This window comes from Camellia sinensis, chromosome 3 (assembly GCF_055761805.1).
Source record: "Camellia sinensis isolate YWXY chromosome 3, ASM5576180v1, whole genome shotgun sequence".
NCBI classification, from domain to species: Eukaryota; Viridiplantae; Streptophyta; class Magnoliopsida; order Ericales; family Theaceae; genus Camellia; species Camellia sinensis.
The window spans coordinates 213451318-213458406 of record NC_138963.1 but is presented as its reverse complement, the minus strand read 5'-3'; the positions used below and the strand labels follow the sequence as shown (position 1 = coordinate 213458406).

Sequence of the window (7089 nt, the reverse complement as noted above, 5' to 3'; positions counted from 1 at the left end):
TTAGTTATTTTTAGTTATTTATATATATCATATTATCTTATAACTATCATATAACTAAATTATTTTAATAATTTAATTTTGAATTGACAACCGGTCTAACCGGTTGCCAAAATCAGAAGTCTAATGGTCCCAAGTCACTTGCCTCCCTCTTTTGCTCTGGTTCGTGCTCTTGATCTTCTCTTCTCCTCCCTCCTCTCTTCCACCATAGCCGAAGCTGCAGAGATTGTCGATGTCCAACGGTCAAGCGTCGGGGCCACCGTTCTTCACCTTTCTCTTCTCGTCCACCATAGCCTCTCTCGTTTGCTCTTCACCTTTCTCTTCTCTTCCACCATAGCGAGAGAAGAACGATTGGCCTCCCTCTCTCTCTTGCTCTTCACCTTTCTTTCCTCTTCCACCATAGCCGAAGCTTCCGCCATGGCCAAAGACCACCAGCCCGTCGGTGATCTACGCCATCGTTGTCTACATCTTCTTCACAAGCCATCACTCTGTTCACGTCTCCACCATGGGTTTGTCAGCAAATATTTTCCCTTCCAGTCGAATTGAATATTTACAAGAGCTCTCTTCTGTAGGTCAGGTATGTTCCTATTTACAGCCACCCAAGATAGCTGTGCCATTGGGGCTTGGATTTCAAAACCCTAACCCTTACTGAATATCTAATATTAAGGTTTGTTCTCAGTCAAAATTAACATCTGTAACCACCCAAGATTGGGCTTTGATTTCAAAACGCTAACCCTAAAAAGTGAATAGCTGATGATATTAAGTTTTGTTCACATTCAAAATTAACATCGGTTCTCAATCATATTAGCATTTGTTTAATTGCTTTCTCTTTGCTATAGCATTATACGTCTACATGCTCAAGCGACCCAGCTCAAGCTTTTTTGAGAAAATCTAAAAGTGCACCTAAGGAGAAAAATCTAAACGAGTTTTTTTTACAATGTAAATTTTTATATAAAATAATTTTTTTCTGTTTTTAAGCTACAAAATTACTTTTAAATTTTAGTTTTTTTTTTTTTTATAAAGTTTGGCAGATCCAAATTTTTATTAGACACAAGTAAAATAAAAAATCTAGACATATAAAACAAACACTAATTTTAACATAATAATGTGTAAAAGAAAATTTATAACAAAATAATATAATCTAATTGGTGTTTTTACTTATCTTAAGATGATCTGTGGATCGAGCTTGAATGGTGTTGTTTGATAGAATAAGTTATTTGGGTCTTGTTTTGATCATATGATTTTTTTATGAAAACCAATAGATATGTAAGAAATTGTAGACCTTGTTTGAGTTTCTGATTAATATGTTAGAATCAAAAGAGCCTTCTTGGATTGTTTAGTACTTCCTGATATGAAATTTTGGATTTGAAAGTTGTGTGCAAGATTAGTGTGATATGGGAAAACCCAACTCATCTTAACACTCTCGTTCAAATTAGAGTTTTATCAAAATTTTCCAAAACATATAAATAATTTTTTTTTGATGAATTATTTTTTTTCAACTTAGGTTAGTTGAAGACAGGTGCAACCAATTTTCTTGATGAATTCTTCAAAAATTATTATCTAGAAAATCATTTCGTTGTGTGTATGTGTATTGTGGTTTTATTGAACCCTTTGATAATGATAATCTTGAACATTGTTTACAGATTCAATGATAATACTTCTTGCTTACCCATTTTTTGGTTTACTGGAAGCTTAATTTCCTATGAGAAATGTTATTTTCTCATATTTGTATATTTAAGATATATATATATATATATATATATATGTGCGTGCGCACACACAGGGGTGACCATTGGTTTAATGGTAAAAATCTTAGCCTAATAATCTTGAAGTTATGAGTTTAAGTCTCGAGGCAGCCACTCTGTGTACTATGTCAAAGGTTAGGTGTGTACCCAATCTTTTCCCTCCCCAACACATATTAATGTGTACTATTTGGGCGTTATTTATATATATACACACACATAGAGATAGCATATCATATGCATATAGGTATGTATATATGCATACATATAATCTACCCTTATACCCATTAGTTTTCTTGATTGTTTGTATCGATCTTTAGACCTTGAAATCATATATTTAATAAATTAGTAATTATATCTCTTGTATTAATTTTTTTTTTTACCAATTTTAGATTTATGGTGAATCTGTTATGCCAATAGGTCTTGAAATCATGAAATCATGGTGAATTTGTTGTATTATTAGATTTATGGTGAATCTGTTTCCCCATAGGCCTAATTATTTGATATAATTATATCTCATTTCCCCATTATGCTACCTAATTAGGCTAAGATTATTTCCTTTAGTAAATTGTTTTGTGTTACCTACTCTTCAGGGAAACATTATTTGACCTTCTCTCTTGATTTCTAAGTTAAAGTTGCTTTTAAATAGCAACTTTTATGGTAGTATGCCATTTGTTATTCCTTTTGTTTTCAACTATTCTTATTGAAATGTTAGTACCTATGACTCATCAATTATGCCAATAGGCCATTGATAGAACTTACCCATGCTTTGGAAGTTTGGCAGTGATTGCAATTGCAAATTAAAACCTTTCAATGGGTATGGCAAGAAAAAAAAAATTAATTATGGTTTTGAAAAATATGTCTGCATCACTTGCATGTTCAATTCATTTGCGCTATTGCAGATTTTGTGCTTTTTTCTTACACAAAACATGTTGTTATTGTTTGATTATTGAAAGAACAAGGTAAAAATTGACTTATAACATAGTCCAATTATTTGAAGATGGTATAGAGCATCTTGGATGTGGACTAATGGGAATTTGTGCTCCAATTCAACATTCTAGTGTAAGTTGTAGAAATGTTTTATTTTAATTTTTAGTCAAAGCCTTTTGGATTCCATTTTAAAATCGTATTTTGTATGCATTGAACGTTGAAAGCATATGGCCTGAAGTTAACAACCACAAACCTCTAGTGGCCCCTTGGGAGACTCAAACTTGAGACCTTGGATTTTATTCTTATGTCTTTACCACTCGGTCCCTTGGGGTTAAATCTTGATGAGACTAATATTATTGAATGTGAAAAATTGATGCATTTTATGTCTGGTTTGTGCCTTTAGAAGCTTTTAAGAGCATACCATGCGATTATGCCATGAAGTCAAAACTCCCTTATTATGTGATTTGGATATTGTTGCTTCAAATTGGGTATAGTATCGGTGGTTGATGCTCTATGTTACATAAAAACACCATTTTAACATTAGAAACAAAAACAAAAGAGCATTAAGTAATATCACATTTAGCTGTGTCCCTCATTTCTTAAATTTGGAAATAGATAAATCCGATTTTAGGCACATACACACCTCTGACATCCATACCCAAGTTATTGGAACATGGCATGCAGAAAATATGAAAGCTGAACTATAATTGGGAATGAACTTAAAATGAAATCTGTAATTTATGCAGCTGTATTTATCATAATCAATTCAAGGAAATGGATCCATGTAGCTTACACTAAAGTAATTGGGATTTGGGATAAAGCCTTGTCGAGTTGAGTTGAGTTGAGCTATGACACGATGGTCATTGTCATATTGTTCAAATTTTTTATTGATTGAATTTTATTGCAACCTTGCTGAAACAATTTTAGTGCAACATGCACATCTAGTATCAAATACAAAGTACTAGCAAGATTGATGAGCATTGGCCATTCCATACTGTTATGGTGAAATCGTATGGTCGTGCAGTCATCTTCTGGCTATTAAAAAGTTTCCTCTTGATATAACATCTGTTACTGATTTCATGGATGGAAAAACTGCAGCTTGTTTGGTATTATTGGTGTTACTGATAAGTGCTTAGAGGCCCTGTCAAGGTTCTGCTCAAACACACTTACAACCCTCGATGTGAATGGATGCATTGGCATCAAGGTATATCATATCACATTTTTTCTTATATACATGTACCAAGAGCATTTTTCTTTCAATCATCAACCATCTTCTTAGTTTGTAATATTTTGTTGAACAAATCAGTCAACCTAACTACTTTTACACCACTCAAATTCTTCTAAGTCACCATAGGAATTCCATTAGATTTGTTGTTTTTTTTATAGCTTTTCCTATTTTGGTTGTCAATTTGATTTGCTTGGGGTTTGCCACTTTTGACATTGGAGCAAGAGTTTAACTACGGCTTTGTGGGCTTTGTGTTTTGCCCTTATTTATTTTTTTATTTTTTATTATTTTTTTTTCGTGTAACACACTATTAGACTCTCCTGTTGTTTCTTTCTTTTTTTTCTTTCCTTTTTTTGATGTGTATATATTTCCCTCATAGAGACGAAGTCGTGAAGAACTGCTTCAATTGTTCCCACATCTGAGATGCTTCAAAGTGCACAGCTAAAGTTATATGCTTTATGAAGTCATAATCATTTCCTGCCATTGACGTGAGTTTCTCTCCTCAAATATATATGTTTTCAAAATCATTAAACAAAACCACCACTAAACTATGAATAAAGAATTTATTAATGATCGTAACATCATTTATGTACGTGCTATAAACCCAGATCAATGTGGCTACTTGACAGACACAGAGCAGTTCATGTTTAAAAGAAACAATGTTACACTGACTAATCTTCTGAAGATTCCCAATCACTTCATTGGATTTATCTTTCTAGCTTGTTGAACAATTTCTCATTAACTTCATGGTTCATCAGCTCCTAGGAATCTTAAATGGCTGGTTTGGTCATTCACAGGCATTTAGAACACATTATGATGAACTCATTCCTCTGAAGTCCTTTTATGTTAAAATATATATTTTTTATTTTATGAAAGAGATATATCCATAGATTCACTAGCATCCCAATCGGGGGCTTGTTCTTCAAGAATTTGTTGGGCAGGCATGTCCATTTCACAATCTGGTTAAGTGTGGTAACTTAATGGTCCCATTTAGTTTGGAACATCTAATCTATCATGAATAGATGCTAACTCTGGTTCACCAGGTTTCCAAGAGTTCATGGGACACAAAAGGGCCATTGAAATTCTGTGAAGTATATGGGATTGGACACATAACAGCTATTGGATGTGTTGTCTATTTCACGATATCTTGCATTTATAGCTTTCTGATCCTGGAACCTGTATTTTTGTTTTTATTTTATTTTTTATTTTGTAGGTACTTTTATTTATTTATTTTATTTGTTCTGGCCATAATATTTAAAATTTTCCAATCTTCTCCTTGGTTGATGAGTGGTGGATATTTTGCAGGTTCATGACGTTGTCTTGGAGAAATGTTGCCGATATGCAGTTAATTCATTAGGGACAGAAAATACTCAAGATGTTCAATAAACAGATGAGATTGATACACAAGATATTTGATAAACAGATGAGATTGATACATGACATGTGATTTGATAGATGTAACCTTACTAAATGAGCCGTCCTATTTTGGGTAGTTAATTATGAGAAGCATATATTTTTTAATTATATGCAAGTAAAAATTATAATCAAGGAAGCAGGGGAAATTAAAATATGCTCCTGTGACTATTGTGATGTTACCACTCTACAGTTATTTTTTAAGGTTACCACAAAGGTGGTTGAAGATGTTATTTTTAGTTGACAACAGAGTGATGGTTAATATTGTTGTTTCTATATTTGATTCTGAGATTTTCCTATGGAACTGTGGGTTGAGTTAGTTTTTTCTGAATTGCAAAGAGCTAAGAGGGCTTTGGGTGACACTATTGCCAGGGTAATGGCAACTGTTACAAGGTCAATGCACAACAATGGGAACTATTGCAACACTGTGAATCTCGAGGATGCTGCTTTGTACAAGGGCCGACTTGAGAGATTCTTCATGGACCTGCGTGCTGATCTACAATCTCCAATGCTACCCATTATTCAGGTACATATTATCGAAGCCCGATTTGGATTCCAATTCATGTCATATGAAATCTTTTTGAATAATCTGGGTTGGATTGGAACTCATTTAATCAACTGCTTCAAAAGTTTGAAATTGATTTTTGGTTATATGGGGTAGGTGGCATTGGAATCAGGACAGGGACCTTATATTGAGAAAGTGAGAGAAGCTCAATTGGGAATACATCTTGCCCTAGTAAAATGTGTGCATGCTAGGGGACTGCAGCTGGAACCAGATCATCTACATCTTGCCCATTTTTTTTTTTTTTAACCTCGTGTTTAGATATTTGAACTTCATAGTTGAAGAGGATATCAGTTGATTGTACTAACTTATTAATTAGGGCCAAAATATTGGCTAAAGAGTATATCATGCAATGAAATTTTGTCCAGTAAAGTCTAATTGTTGCGGTGGTGATTAGTAGTTTTGTTGTTAGTAGTTTTGTTGCGGTGGTGATTCACATTTCTTTTCAATTTGTTGTCCCGAAGTCCTAAATAAAATTACTGCATTTACATGCATAGAACCCCGTTAAAGAACATTCACAAGAGGTGGGGTCTTAATGTGAGACTTCCCTTTTGTTCACCGATTTCTATGCACATTTTTTCCTTTTTTTAATAAAATTTTCCAGAGGCAATGGTGAGTAATGAATTCCAGCTCACAAACTAGCAATGTTATAGCAGGTCCAGCAATATAATGCTCATCCACCTCAATGATTAGAATAGAGAAAGGAACAGCTCTCCAACTTCAATTAATTTTTACTGTATTAGATAGTGACTTGGCACCAACCCAATCATCCAGCCAAAGATTGGGAATAAAGAATTCTGCACATTTCCAGCCCAATTTGATTTTAATTCCTTTTTCTTGACCATGTACGCTGAGTTTGGTTAAGAGATTTGAGAAAGAATTTAGAAAGAAAAAGAAAAATAATGTGTGAAACTAAATAAAATATAATCATGTTTTATTCACATTTCATTTACTTTTTTCATTTCTCTTTCCAAATCCCTTCTTAAATCCCTCAACCAAACACAGCAGTAAACTTTTTTTTTTTTTTTTGGCAGCAAGGTAGCTACCAAGCTTGAGCCTAGCTGCTATCTTATCCAGAGTATCTTTAGACCTAAACACTTTCAAGCATGTAAAATTCGGATGGGAACTGAATTCTTCAGTCGGCAACAACACAAAAGAAATATGGAGCCTTTTGCAAAACCAAACGTTTTGAAGCGTTTTCTTTGTCTTTGTGATGCTTA

At 33.6% G+C, this 7089-nt stretch overlaps 1 long non-coding RNA gene across 1 annotated transcript; it reads left to right on the top strand.

Annotated features, from left to right (window-relative positions):
* The first annotated feature begins 121 nt into the window (after window positions 1-121).
* Window positions 122-6241, top strand: LOC114269152 (uncharacterized). Its single transcript, XR_014365219.1, has 4 exons — window positions 122-3873; window positions 4274-4382; window positions 5200-5833; window positions 5969-6241. It is a non-coding gene; the product is annotated as an uncharacterized LOC114269152 (long non-coding RNA).
* The last annotated feature ends 848 nt before the right edge of the window (window positions 6242-7089 follow it).